The 15,797-nt window shown below is 37.0% G+C and overlaps 1 protein-coding gene across 3 annotated transcripts in view; it reads right to left on the reverse strand.

The window, feature by feature from the left end:
* Window positions 1–15,797, reverse strand: part of LOC6580056 — a 56,738-nt gene that overhangs the window by 17,073 nt on the left and 23,868 nt on the right. For all 3 annotated transcript variants that reach the window (XM_032729531.2, XM_044011108.1, XM_044011107.1), the window contains exon 3: window positions 14,914–14,970. The gene's annotated coding sequence lies outside the window, so the exon portion shown is untranslated. The remainder of the gene's footprint in view (window positions 1–14,913; window positions 14,971–15,797) is intronic.

Below are 15,797 nucleotides of genomic sequence, written 5' to 3' on the forward strand. Positions count from 1 at the left end.
CTGTTGCTGCCGGCAGTTGGAACTAGATATTGGCGTTGCATTTGTTGTTGCCGCCGTCGCAGCCGCTTGAAAAGCTGCTGACCTTCAGCGGCACAGTGCGAAATGCTGCCACCTGTTTGCCCAGTCCACATATGAGAGAGCTGGCGATATTTAGGCATTCCTTTCGCAGTCGCTAATTAGGCATATCAATATAATTATGTTGCTATACGACGCATGAGTCATTGAGCAGGTTGCTGTTGCTGTAGTTGCTGTTGTTGTTGCTGATTGCTGTTGTGTTGTGCATATGTTGCTGACAGGAATGCCAGGCAACGCGCATCGTAGCGCGTTCTATAAATAGTTAACCTAATCAAAATGCAGGCGTGTAAGCAAAAGCATTTGCATAGTTGTTGCTGTTGTTGTTAGTTGTTGCTGTTGCTGCTGCAGCTGGCAATTAACTTTGGCATGCGCAGACATTGGTCTAAATGTCAAGGTAAATTATGATGCATTCAGCTATTACGTCTAATAGTCAAAAATGCACACGTGCAACTATTTTTAGTTGTTGCTGCTGTTGCTGCTGCTGTTGCTGCTGTTGCTGTTGCTGCTGCCAATGACAGTTTGTTAAACCTGCTCGAGCATATGTTGTTGATGCATCTCTTTGGCTGCGCCCTTTTCTACGCTAATTAACCAGATGCGCTGCCCGGCAATCGGCACAAAAGCAAAGCGAGTCCAGCCTGCAGCGTTTTTGCAACATTTAATCATTGCATTGCGGCAAAAATCGTATCATTAGCGTTTTAACGATTACGCGCTTTATCAAAATAGCAACGACAACAACAGCAGCAGCAGCAGCAGCAGCAGCAACAGTAGAAGCAACAGCAATTGCTGCGGCAGCAACAGTTGCCAGCTAGTTTCCAGTTGCCTGCTGGGACTATCGAGCGACGACTGCCTTGGCCAAAGCTATATGTAATATCTACAGTGGGCTTAAAATTAGGCATAAAAGCAAATATTTTTTAAAAAGATCAATTTTATTAAGATAATTTTGGTTTACTCTTAAAAAATATAAATATTAATAATAATAATATATTAAACAAAGAAAAGCAAGTGCTTTAATTATTTTATTTATTTTTAATTCTGTCTGCAATTCTTTGATTTTTAGCCACTGTGCAGCAACTGATCAAAAATATTTTGAGACATTTCTATAGGTAGAACAGCCGACACTAAGCTGAACACACACACACACACACATACTCTCCTATGAGGAGGCTGAATAAAAATGAAAATCAATGCTATCATTGAGCAAGTGCAGTTTGCTGCTGCTGTTGCTGCTGCTGTTGCTGTTGCTGCTACTGTGGCTGCTGCTGTTGCTGCTACTGTTGCTGATGTTGCCGCTGCGGCAGCACGTACATGTAATTTTTTTAATTGCATACAACAATTTAGAAATTGGTGTGTAGCAGCAGCTGCCGGCAGCAGCGATTTGATTCTCGACATAAAAAACCAGATCAAGTCGAGCAACTGTCTCGATTCGCATTGACAATTATAAATTTAATGGCTGCTCGAATAACACCTACAACACGTTGCATGAATGTTGCATAAAGTGAGCAACAACAACAGTTGTTGCCGGTAAGTTTATACTTTCACTGCTGTTGCTGTTGCTGCTGTTGCTGCTGTTGCTGCTGTTGTTGCTGCTATGCCAAACACATGTTGTTTGCTTCAAGGATGGCATATCCTCAGCAGGCGTAACTTGATACCAAACAACAGATGAGGCAGGAGACAATGCTGTTGATACTGTTGTTGTTGCTGTTGCTGCTTCACTCTTAATCAGGTGTAGCGCCTGATCCGCAACGACAATTACACACAAGCTGTTGCTGTTGCTGTTGCTGTTGCTGTTGCCGCTTGTGGCAATTATGCCATGAACTTGTTCTGACTGCGCAACTGCAACACGCTCTGAAATGACAGTTTCATTTCAAGTTAGTGCTGCTTCACAGTCTTGGGGTTGTTCACCTCCAACACCAACACCAACACCAACAGCAACAGCAACACCAACAACAACTCCAACTGTAGCTAACGCTCAACAGCAACAGCAACAGCAGCCAGCCTAGCTCCATTCCTACTTCAGCTTCTAAATGTAACTGCCATAGTTTCATGACTTGTCATTAGCTAATGTTAAGGCATCTTCCACTCTTCCACCCTCCCTCCCCACATGCCTCTGCCTCTGCCTCTGCCTCTGGTAATCACTAACCTCTGGAGCCACAATTACATGCACATCAGTTAAGTTTCGGCCTGAGTAATCACTGATCTTTGATACCAGCTGACAATGCGGCTCTGTCCATATTTATGGCCAAGTCAACATAGGTGGACGAAAGATGGGCAAGAGCTGCGCATAAATCAATTTTGCTAGCAATCAGGTGTTAAATGTCTATTTCAATTTGCTCTCAACTGTTTTGTGGAATGAAAAAAATAAATAAATAAATAAAATAAAATAAAAAAAATTAAAAAGTATAAATAAATTGATTTCTATATTATTTTATATAGAAATAAAGTCCAATTTATAATAATAATAGGCATTTAAAAGAATAAATAAATAAATAAATAAATAAAATTAAATTAAAAAAATTAAAAAGTATAAATAAATTGATTTATAAATAAATAAAATAAAATAAAAAAAATTAAAAAGTATAAATAAATTGATTTATTTATACTTTTTAATTTTTTTATTTTATTTTATTTATTTATTTATTTATTCTTTTAAATGCCTATTATTATTATAAATTGGACTTTATTTCTATATAAAATAATATAAAAATCTATATATATCTATTTTTTTTTTTACTTATTACATATTTAATTATTGAAAAATTATATTAACTAATTTAATAATTAAATACTTATAATATTTATATTGTGGCTCATGGAACATGCATTTAATAATGTGGAAAATTAGTTTTACGAATCTAAGCCTAAGCCCAAACAAAGAATATTATTGAATGTTGTTGCTGTTGGTGTTGTTGCTGCGCTCACTGTGACTGCTCAATGGTTTTGTGTGTCAGACCACAATTGAAGAACAGTTGCAATGAAATATAATCAACAATAACAGCGTTCTGCAATACTGCAATCATAAATACGAACAATTAAAGACTCGATGCTGATTTCAACACAGTTTTATGGAGGGGCTTAGGGGGCGCGACGTCTCTCAGGCCATTTCGAAAGATGGCACTTTTCACTTTTTGCCAGTGCCTGCTGCTGCTGCTGCTGCTGTCAGCTATTTGAAATGTTCACATGAGCCAACTGGAACTGAAGAACGAACAACTTAGAAGCTTGTCAGTCTGCTGTCAATGCTGGTGTTGTTTACTAATTGGTGCCACTGGGCGATGCCTTGCAGTATAAGAAGTAGCACGAAAAGTATATCTGAGTGAGTGTCATTTGGATGAAGATGTGATATATAATATATATATATAATTTAAAAATAATAATAATAATAAAAAAAAAAATAAACAGTTATCGACATCAACAGAGTAACTACGCCAATTACAGTTGAACTCATTCCGATTATTTATTTGCTTGATTTCCTTATTGGCATTTCGCATATTAGATGCGTCTTATCGATTAATACTGTTATCGATGTCGTTTTATTTGCCAACATTTGTCCATCACAAGCACAAATCAAGCTAACAAGCAAAATAAGTCAACATAGTCAAAGTCAAGAAAGACGACGCACTCAGCCATAACAACAACAACAACAACAACAACAATAACAGTAACAACAACATCAACAACAACAACATACACACGTGCGTCATTCTGCGTTCATTGCTCGTTTGTTTGGCACTCGAGGCGAAAGCAATTTCCTTGGAAAATTGCTGGCCCAGGCCAACGCCATCGTCGCCATGGCCATTGCCATCGTCATCCCAAAGTTGCCTCGAGTTCTACGCAGCTGAAGAAGCGCTTCATCAATTTTTATCGATGAAGACCCATTTGGTTGATAACTCCATTTGTGGCAAATGTTGAGCACGCGCGTTTTGTAGTTGCTGTTGTTATTGTTGCTGCTGTTGTTGTTGGTGATTCTATTACTGCAGTTATTGCTGTTGTGCAGTTGTTGTTGCCGTTAGTAAATTTCGCGCGAAAAACGCCAAAGTTGTTTGGCCTTTTACTGTTGTTGTTGTTGTTGTATATTGTAAAAGGCAAACGCACGTGTTGCTATGCACGCTATGAGGATGTTGCTGCCGTAACAGTTGCTGTTGCTGTTCGCTGCTGCTGCTCGCTGCTTGCTGCCGTTGGCACTGTCACCGACAAGTTGGCTGGCCGGGGCTGCTTTGACCGTTTAGGCCAAACTTGGTAAATTGTTTTGTTGAGCGCTGAACGTTTTTGCCCGCTGAGGCCTTTCTTTTCTTGCTGCTGCTGTTGCTGCTGCTGCTGCTGTTGTTGCTGCTGCTGCTGCTAGTGCTGATTATGGGCCGGCGAGTAAGAGTTGCATACTAATGTGTGTGGCATTGTTTATTTATTTATTTTCATTATATTTATGCATGTATATAATTTCTTTCAGCAATTTTAATTACTACATGCCTGGACGTCAAGAAATTAGCATTGATTTGGAACAATTTACATATCAAAGTCGGCAACAACGGGCGATACAAACTTCCTGTCATATCAATGCAACAGCAACATCAACAGCAACAGCAACATCAACAGCCACAGCAGCAGCAGCAGCAGCCGTTGCTTTATCTTTTGCCGGTTTGCAGCAGATGTTTTTCATGGGTCAAGCATTGGTCCAAGTCTCTGCTCTAACCAACAAGCTGCCATTTACAGAGCGTTGCGCCCACCGGGCCGCAGTTGCCGTTGCCGTTGCCGTTGCTGTTGCTGATGCAGTTGAGGCAGTTGAGTCCATTGGCCTCATGCTGTTTACTTGCACCACTTTTTGCTCTTACTGTGCTGCATTACGTGTTGCTGTCGTGCTGCTGCCGCTGCTGCTGCTGCTGCTGCTCCTCCTGCTGTTGGTGTTGTTGATGTTGCGCTGCATCTGCTGTGCGAGTGCTCATTGCACTGCCACTTTTTTCTCCACTGAGTATTCAAATTACTTGGCATGTAATTAGTTTGCTTTTTGTACCCTTTGCCAAGATCACTCGCTGCGTGTGTGGCCCCAAAACGTTTGAGGGCTTGTATAATGTGTGGATGCGACATATTGCCGTGGCTCTTGGCTTGCTCTGGCTCTTGTTGTTGCTCCTTTCTGTTCCTGTTGCTGTTGCTGTTGTCTGCACGCTAGAGGTGTTATTTTTATGGCTTTATAATGTGACTCCGTTTTCTCTCCCTCTCTCTCTCTCTCTCTCTCTTTGTTGCTGCTCTGTTCTCTTCCTCACATGGCATGTCAATCACTTGACCCGCTGGGCAGCTGGTGCACACGAAATGAAACGACGCCAATGCCAATTCTGATTAATTCAGAGCCAACAAAAAAGAAAGGCATATGCATATAATGGCAGTGAGAGTGGAAAGTCTGTCAGAATATGTGAGGAATACTAAGCAGGATGCGAGGATATCTTCAGGAAAGTTGTGTATAAACTGATTTACATATTTATGAGAGCAAGTTATTGATTCTAATGTCTACTAATATAAGGTATATAAATAGAAGCATAGTCTAAGAGAAGATTTTGATATACAATTATATATACAATATAATATAATAAAATATAATATAATAAGCGAACCACTCTTCACATCAGTCTGTTCTATGTAATACCATTTCTAGAGTATCTAAAGTTTCTTCTTTATTATAGATACATAAATACATACATAAATATTTATATATCTACGAATCTTTATATCTGTGGATCAACTTCCGTTTGTCTTAGCACACTTTTTCCATCTCTCAGAAATTGCAATGTCAGTTGAGTTTGTTTCTTCTTTCCATTTGTGCCACATTTTCTTTTTTATTTTTTTCAGCTTGCAACACAATTCGTTGCTTCATTTGAGTTGAAAATTATTGTGATTATTTGCAAGCGCTGTTGCCGTAGATTGTTTCTTCTAAGCAGCTATTGCACCTGCTGCTCCCCATGCAGAATCTATTTATAACGCTCTCTTTTTTAATAAATTATATATCTCAGTAAACAAGTCTGTTAGCTGCAACTCTCACACTAAGACAACTCTAATTTATTTTATTTAATAATATACTATGTGTTACTTGTTTAGTAGAAAGCACTGAATATGTGAGTGAGTTTAAGAAACGGGTTTCAAAAGTTTTTACCTACTATATACTCGTATTATTTTACGTCTGAAATTATTCTTTATTTGTATTTTAATTGTGATTAGGTCCATTTCTCATATCGATGCTAATGAACAAATGCAGCTGCATTATTGTGTTTAAACAGTCGGATGCGTGACTAAATGATTTTCTCAAGTCAAACATGTAACGAATTTTTATGACCAAGTTCGTTGCCTAAGTCTTTCGATTTTTTTTTTTTCAACATTTGATTATTTTATTTTGAAAAGTGTGCCACCATTTGAGGCACTGCCCAATGTCAACAGCACGCATCGCAGCTTTATTATCAGCTCGCTCGTCTGGCGCGCCCAAACAGTTTCAGATTTTCCACATTTATTACCAGATTCGGCCGCAGCAACGTAAACAAAACTCTGGCACTGTGTCCGCTTCAACAATTTCGGATTATGATTTTTCTTGGCAGTCTTACATAAAGTGCGCGCACTCAAATGAGTGTGGGGGTCTATAAAAAAAACTGAAAAACAGCCTACAGACGTTAATGAGCGAGTTTCAGCTGAGGCGCTGTCTACCTGTCTGGTGTTCAGTTTCCTAACTTTTCGACTGACCTTCAAAACGTGCAAAGAGATCAAATTTTTGTGTCTTGTTGCCACATGAAACACGCCCCAAAAGGTGCCCCCCTCCTCCAAAAAAAAAGTATAACAAAAAAGTAGCTGCCATTTCACAGTCGTTGCAGACGTTTGAGTTGCTCACGACAGACCTGCAATCCATCAAAAATGTTGTCGTTGTTTTTGTTGTTGCTGCTGCTGCCCAAAGGCAACATCAGCCACAGCAGCAGCAGCAATAATATTTGTGCAAAGTGTTAAGGCAACAAAACAGCATACAGTAGCCGACACAGCCAGCAACACAGTAGCACCAGCAGCAGCAGCAGCAACATAAAAAAAGCACAGCAGCAACATCTACTTAAGCAGTGGACAGGATCAGGCAGGCGGAGGTAGCTTAGAGCATAGCCATAGACGACAACGTTTTGTTTTAATTTTCTCAATGTTGCTGCCGTCGCCGCTGTTGCCGCCTCCTCCACTAGCATATGTTGCTGTTGCTGTTGTTGTTGCAGGGTTTCCTGTTTAGATAGTTTTTGCGATTTTGTATGATACACCTTCATGTTCAGGCAGCGCTTGATGTTGGCTCTCTGGCATCCACTTTGATGTACGTTCACTTTGAAATGTTGTTGATGAGTACGCGAGATTTTTAAAGATTGCAGCAACAAACGCTGCGACAGCGTCGGTGGCGTTGGATGAGAGGCGAGCCAGGCGAGCTGGGCGACTAGCCAACTAGCCAACTGGGGGACTGGCCAACTGGCCAACTGGGCGACTGGGAGGCTGTGACTCGGCTGGTTGGGGCTGTGGCTGTGCTTTTGCTTTGCTCTTGCTTGTGGCATAGACTCTGTGGCTTACATAATAAATTTAAATGCACGCCTGCCCGGACACCTGAATGGACGCTTGGACATGCTAACAGAGCAACACTACACTAGTCGAGCCCAGCCTAGCTTTGAGCCGACTAAAAAACCAACAGACCGACTGACTGTCTGTCTGCCTGACTGGCCTGCATTGCGATGCGTCTGCCAGTTGAATGCGGCAGTGCGCACAGTGGTTACAAATTGAAAATAAATATGCCAAGAATGTGAAGGTAAACATAGACAGTTGCGGTATTATTATGATTATTATTATTATTATTATCATCATCAGATAATATTACAAAATTATTATGGTTTATCTTTGGATTTTGGTTTAAATTTTAGTTGAACGTCAAATATTATACAAAATTTATTTTTTAATATTTAAAAATTTTTAAAAATTTATTTATAATTCTGAACTCATTTGGCGACAATTGCCTATTTTTATATATTAAAAGTATTTTTTTTAATTAATACATAATTTTTTAGCCCATTTCAAGGTATTTTTGTTTATAAAAAATCTTGGCTTGCCTTCATCAAAATATTTTTAAGCATATATCTACACATATATATGTAATTAAAATTCAATGCAATTATTATTTTCAACTAGTTTTTTTTTTAATTTTTTTTTTTTAGGCTAACAAAGTTTGTTGTTAATAAAGATTTTTTTTTAATAAATGCGCAGCTGAGCCTCCTTTGTCTGCGATTTTGTGTTTTGGAAAACAAGTTTTTTGATACAAAAACCTTTTCTGATTTGTAGTTTTGAGAATAATCTAATGAAGATTAGCTTCAAAAATCAATATTTGTATAGAAACCCAGCGCAGGTCTGAGGGTCAAAGTAATTTATGTTATCTATATATAATGATATTCAATCAGAAATGTGGCATAATCAGAAGGGCAGATCGACTGTGTAGCTAATACTATTTTACGACTCTTTAGCTGTGAGCAAACATTAAACATTGCTTATAGGTCTTATATCATTTCTGTTTGTTTATGCCGTTGATGGCTGAAAACATTCAATTAGTTTTTTTTTTTTTTTTTTTTTTTTATATATTGGTTAATCATATAAATATATAAATCATAAAACAACACTCTTAACAGTGTTTAAAGTTAAGGAATGACTAAAAATTATAGCGTTCGTTGTGTCGAAATTGTCGAACAAATTGCGCACTTAGTTTAAGCTTTGAGGCTTTTAAAATTATTCTAGGCAGAAAGCAGTAGAGTACAAAAATAAATTAAATATTATTTATGAGCTATGAAAATACACAAAAACTGTTTTAATGTTCTTTATAAGTTCTTTTTTAAATTTAATAAATATAATTTATATAAGAGACTAAAAAGACTGGGAATGTTATTTATGAGTTTATTTTTTTTAAATATTTTAATTTATCATATCATTTTGAGCTTCTTTTATGGGTATATTTCAAACTGTAAAATATATAACATATTTAGACTCATTCACGAAAGTGAAATGAGTATATTGGTTTTGTGCAATGTCCGTCTTGCTGTCCGTCCGTCTGTCCGTCTGTCCGTATGAACGCAATCTATTTCGGCGCTATTGAAGCTAGAGACTTGAAATTTGGAACACATACTCGTGTATATCTCCGATTTATAAAGTGTTAAAATTTTCCCGATCCGCCTACTAGGGGCGTGGCAAATCGGAAAATGCATTTTCCGATATACCAGAAATCATGTTTGTTGAAGAGCTAGAAAGCTGAAATTTGGTATGTAGGTCCGCGCCGACCACCCAAGATCACAAGCTATGGCGGATATATCTCCGCCCATTAGGGGCGTGGCAAATCGGACAAAACTGTATCTCCCTAAAGTTATAAACTTAGAATGCTGAAATTTTGCACGTAAGCTAATGTTTTAATTCTATGAAGATGGGTGAAAAAATTATATATCTACGCCCACTAGGGGCGTGGCAAATCGGACCTGAAGATATAGTGATTTTTCGAATTCTGCTATATTTTAGGCACTATTGATGCTAGAGATCTGAAATTTGGTATATATACGCGGGTTGATCACCCAAGTCCAACGAGCTATGGTAGATATATGTCCGCCTATAGGGGGCGTGGCAAACCGCAAAAGTTTATATCTCCTACAGTTTAAGAGCTAGAAGCTTCAAATTTGGATAGTTAAGTTACTGGTGGCCTCCTCTATCGATGCCCCAAAAATAATTTTTAAGCCTCTTTAGGGGCGTGGCATATCGAAAAATACCCTGTAATTTTCACATTTTTTGAGCGTAAGAATTCAAATTTTGCATTTAGGTAACCGGTTGCTCGTTCTAAGAACTGGCTAAAATTGAGGAGCCGACGGCCACTAGGGGCGTGGCAATCGGCATTTACAGTGCCCGAATTGCGACATTTATATGCGTCAGTCATCTATTTATGTATATGTACACATAAGTAGGCTTATAGGCATTGATAGCACGGAAGGAAACATTTTTATAAAATTAATAAAATATAAAAAAGCTAAAATAACAAAAATTTGCAATTTACAAAAAAATGTTTTCAGCGGGATTTGAACTCGCACCCAACCCAAACAGCATGTTTGTCAAAATAGCTAAAATAAAGATCGCCGGCGCTTCAGCCTACAGCACCACCGCGTCGTTTCGATCAATAGTAGTTAAAACGAAATCACATTATTGTTATGACGCCACATAGCAAAGAAAATCCAGTGTAGCGGCTGGAAATTCAAAAACAATGCAAAGACAAATCAATCGCAACGGGATTCTTAGAATATACTAGAGTACGTATTTATGTGTACATACATGCACACATACAAATGAGCGCGTGTATAAGGCTGGAATGCTTGATGCTATGCGCGCAGGCAAACATATATAATTATATATACATATGTATGTATTTGCGTATATGTATTTGAGGGCTATTTAAGAAGAACAAATTTAAACTTATAAAATTATTCGACTAAGAAAATGAAAAGTATTAAGTGCCATTCAGTCAAGCTCGCACCTTCCCAATAAAATATCTATTTTATAAAAAACGAAATATGTATGAAAAAAAAAATAATAATAACATAGTAGAGGTTCGAACCTCCCCTACTCTAACATTACTTGCGTCGCCCTTAGCACCCGCGCCACTGCTTTGATCGAGGAATCAGTTGCTAAAATAGAATAGCTTAATAAGAGAGCGTCATCAGACAAAACTACAGTAACGGCTAGAAAGTCCAGAAATCAATCGAAATTCTAAGAATGTGAGAAAAGGCGCGCTTCTGTCTGTACGCATAGAATAGACGATGAGTGTGTGCACAAGCATAGGAAAATCACGCTGATCTGCTGTTAGCTTGAAGCCGGTATCCATGTATGGATATAAATACATATATAATAAAAATCAAAATTGTATAAATTATATATGTATGTAATTTGAATGCAATAGCTATCGATGATTTTCCAATTTTAATGGCAAAATGCCGTGTTTTTTGCTGCGCACTAGACTTGAAAATTGCACTATATACTCTGGTTGACAGCGTTTGGGCTGTGAATGAGTCTTCTGCAATCGGTATCGCCCGACTGCAACGTTCTTACTTGTTTTATTATATATAATATAATACATTTTTATTTTTATTTTCATTTTAGAAAAATATATTTCATTGCATAAATAAATTAAGAAAAGAAAAAAAAAATGATAAAAATTTGTTATAAAAATTACTTTTCGAAATAAAAGTGTATATATATATATATATATATATTTTTTTTTTTAATTTTTTTTTTTTTAATCAACTTGATATATATCTATTTCTGTATTTATTTTGTAAAAAAAAATGGAAGTATTAAAAAAACTTTTTTTGTATTTCTTATATATACGCATATTTTATTATATATATAATTTTATTAATTAAACAAAATTCCTAAGTTTGCAAATAAACGGATTTGGTTCAAGGCGTAAAAAAAATATTTTGTCTGCTTATTTTTTATACGATTTTTAACGCTTTGTCTGTCAGTTGAGGCTATGCTTAAATGTCAACATAACTTCCGACTTTGACGATTTTTGATGATGCAAAAAGTGTGTCTAGAACAGCCTTGAGAGTAGCTGCAAAAGTCTGTGTTAAATTTGTTGCACAGTGTTATTTTAGCAACGGCTGAAGCTGTTGCTGAGTGTATTCAGTTCGACCTGGCTCTGCCACTGTGCTCGGCTTGGCTGCAGCTTGGCTGGTGGCTGCTGGCTGGTAGCTGGCGTTAGGCTGACTTTTAGCCAGGCCACTAAGCTGTATAATTGCCAAAAGCGATTGCATAAGCATATTCGCAGCATACGTAACTAAAAGCAAATGCAGTGTAATATATATGAAATGTTCGAATTTAGTCTCAAGTTGACAACCTAAACACTTTGGCCCCGCCAGACGGCCTAGTTTTTGGGGCTGGACGCGGCCGACAGCGCTCCTAGAAGACCCGAGTCACGGCAGCCAACGGCAATTATAGAGCATAAAACATTGATAATCATAATAATTAAGCATGACTGGACAGAATGTTCAGAGGCGGCAAGGTTGACAACGGCACCGACCAGGGGCGTGACCAGAGGCGGAGGGAACTGAGCAGGGAACAGGCAACAGTAGCCGGCGATTATAGAGCTAAGAATCGATGTGAAGACTGAGCGGATGATGATGCTGATGCTGATAATGATGATGGGGCATCAAATTGAGGGCTTGACGTTGCTAGCGTAGATACCATATGCACACACATATATGTATATATATCTATGTATATAATAACTAAATACCGGGATGCGCATAAATTGTTAATTAAAGCCATTTTGATTTGGTAAATGCGAACGTGATTCACTACAAAGCGTAGAATACCTGCGTCAAGCGCAATGATTTTCTATATTTAAAAGATGCCTAGAAAGTGCTGTGAATTCAATAGAATCAGTCAATTTATATGTATGTGTGAGTGTGTGTGAAAGTCGTTTAGAAGATTTTCCTAGAGGAACAGACATTGAGTGCTGTGCGACGCCTACTAAAAGCTTTGTTCACTGATCTATAAATTCCCATTTAGACCCTTTCGAATAGCTGCCGGATTTGCATTTTTTCAATAAAGCTGCGGGCCACGCACTAAAATTAATCATAAAAACACTAAAAAAATAAAAACTGTAACAAATTTATTTATGTTTCCTATTTATGAGTTGACCAAATTTGTTTGTTGTTTGTTTTGGCTTCGTTTGTTGTTTGAGCCACAGCAAAGGTGTTGGACAACAATTGGCAATTTGCTTTAATTGTGTTGACAACATAAAGCGAAAAATGAATGCGAAAAAGATGAAAAAAAAAAAAAAAAAATCAAACAAAAACTGAATTCGAATCGAACAAAGCCTGTGGCAAACAATGAAAATTCAGAGACTTCAATAGAGCTGGCCAAAATAATGATTGAGAATGGGAACTGAGGTCGCCCGGGGCACAGCCAAGATAAATAGCAACAAGAATAATGATTATGATAGTGCCACAAAGAGCTGGCCAGGCAAAGGGGAACACTAAAGAGCTATTTAAGTCCACGAAAATCGAAAGAGGAAAAAACAAAAATCATTTTAGAATTAATTTCCTTCGACATTTGTTTTGCTTGTTGAAAGTCTGCGCACGACTCGATTCGACGCGACTCAACTCGACTTGACTTGACTTGACTCATGGGACGGTAGGAATACTGAATGAAAACTGTTGACTCATCCCAGTTAAATGTCCCTTCTTCATGAAGTCGGTTCTTTCTTTTCTTAAGTCAGTTCCGAATGAAAGTCAATGAAATAAGGCTGAAAACTGTGGACAGTAGTTAATCAGAGCATATTCCCCAAATAAATGCTGAGTGTGCTGAGCTAGAATGAATGTTTGGATATTTATATAACACTTTCTGTCTCTTATATAAATCTCCAAATATTCTCATACATATATGTGCATTCGAGTCTCGATAATTTGTATATCGAAAATCGAAAATCGAAAAAGCGATTAGTCGAAAAAAATTCTATTCCCTTGAACGAAAAATGTTCTTAATAATTCTCCATAATTTGAACCGAGAATAGCTGATCCCCTTACCATTTTGAATTATCGAGATTCTACTGTATATACATACATATATACTGTATTAGTCAGTTGGTACGCTTTAAGAAACCAACAATTAAATATTAATTTCTTTCTCATGGCCAACAGAATTTAATGAAATTAATTTAACACAGAAACAAGAATGTACTTTTTTTTGCGGTTTTATTTATGTCGTACCAAATCTGAATCTAAAACTGGAATAAAATAGCAGCAAAGCAACCTCCCTTCAGGTTATTAAGTGCGGAAAATTAACGTGTTTTTCGAGTACCTTTTGGGTGCCAAAAAGCTCAGCTAGAGTCAAGCTCTATATTTTCTAACTCTGTCTCAATTCTGTTTTATTTCAAATTTCAGAAACAATCATCGATTTCACTTGACGCCTATTTCAAGCTTGATTTAATAATAATAATAATAATTATTATTATTTTTTTTTTTTTATTAAATTTTCTCAACACTTTTCGCAACGATTTAATTTTCGTAGATTTTCACTTTTCTTTTGTAGCAATTTTCCACACGCTTAAAACGTTCACAGTTGCTTCTCGCTTTTACATTTTCTTTGCTTTTCCTTTTCTGAGTTTCTGTTTTTTTTTTGTTTTTTTTTTTATTGTGTTGCTAAATTTGTCATTTGTCAAGTTTTCTCAAGTTTTAATAACCAACACGTTCGACTGGCCCCAAGTTGTTTATGTGCATTTGAGCAGAACCACAAATAGTGGAGTGGATGAAGATAGAGGCAAGGGGAAGGGGAGTGAGGAGAGGCAGTGTCAGCAATAGAATAACTAAGGGAAGAGCGAAGTAATGCGGCGTAAAGAGACTTTGGAAAGTCATTTCAGCAGTCCCTAACCATTCAAGCTTTGATAATTCGATTTTAGCTACAACTAGAGCATGACAATCAACTAAAACTAAAACTAAAACCCAAAAAAAAAAAAGAAAAAAACAAACTGAGCTCCCATAAGAGGCTTAAGCTAACAGTCAAATACTTCAGCTAATTCAAATATTTCCGCCAATCATTAAATAACCAAGTTTATCGAACATATTCGAAGACTTCCCCCAATGAAACTTGTCCCACATGCGGAAGGCGCAAAATTATTATTAAACATTTTTGTTGTTTATTGGCTGTCTAATGGCTGCTCGCTGAGTGAAATCAAATATTAACATTGGCAATTGCCATTAAATGTTATTTTAATTGCTGCATAAACAAAAACAAAAAAAAACTAAACTAAATCAACTTTTTTGCAAATATTTTGCTTACCTCTTAGCTGATTATGTTGATGATTATGATGTTCCGCGTCCAAGAGCATAGCACAAGCTGAAACAGAAAAAGTAAATAAAGTAAATAAAAGATTATAAAATATTTGCAGAATTTGCATAGCCAAAGCTCTCTACGTGTTCTAAAATGTATTTTTAGCTCTTTAACTAGGTATACGAGAGATTCTCTTACATAGTATTAGGCAAGTCTGAAATCGATTTGCATTATGCTAATGACTGCGGCACCTGTTCAATAAGCCAACTAGACAATAGACAAGTTTACACAATTTATCGAGAGCGTGAAGTATTTGTTGTGTGCTGTAATCAAACAAAAGACCGAACTGACTGAATCGCCATTCCGTTATGCTGAATTTGCCATACGAAATGAGCGCAAGAGCTTAACAGCTCCGGAGAAAGAAAAAACAGAAACTGTTTTTACAGTTAACGAATCTCTGCAGATGAACTGGAGAGCGGAACTTTGAACCAAACTCGGCGTCTGTGTGTCAAATGCGCTTGAAATGCAAACAAAATATTTCACAAAAAAAAAAAAAATAAAAAAAAAACAAATACAAAATATTTTAAACGCAGAGAATAAAATTAAAAAAAAAAAGGAATAAATATAAGCGGCACGTAAACCGGTTACAGCATAATAATATCGGCTCGAGAAGCCAAGAACCGGTTGGATTTAAGCAATATATATGTATATATACAAAATATTTATATATATACTACATATACTTATTTCATATTGGCACACTCGCTGGTAACGAACCTGAGCTAACAGAACCTGCATCCAAAACGGAATCAATTCAGATATACTCGGAAATATAGCACGTTTGCATCGGAACTAATTTAAGAACTGCCTGGGAATATATCCAAATTGAACTA

The sequence above is a fragment of the Drosophila mojavensis genome, unplaced genomic scaffold (assembly GCF_018153725.1).
Source record: "Drosophila mojavensis isolate 15081-1352.22 unplaced genomic scaffold, ASM1815372v1 contig_80, whole genome shotgun sequence".
NCBI lineage: Eukaryota > Metazoa > Arthropoda > Insecta > Diptera > Drosophilidae > Drosophila > Drosophila mojavensis.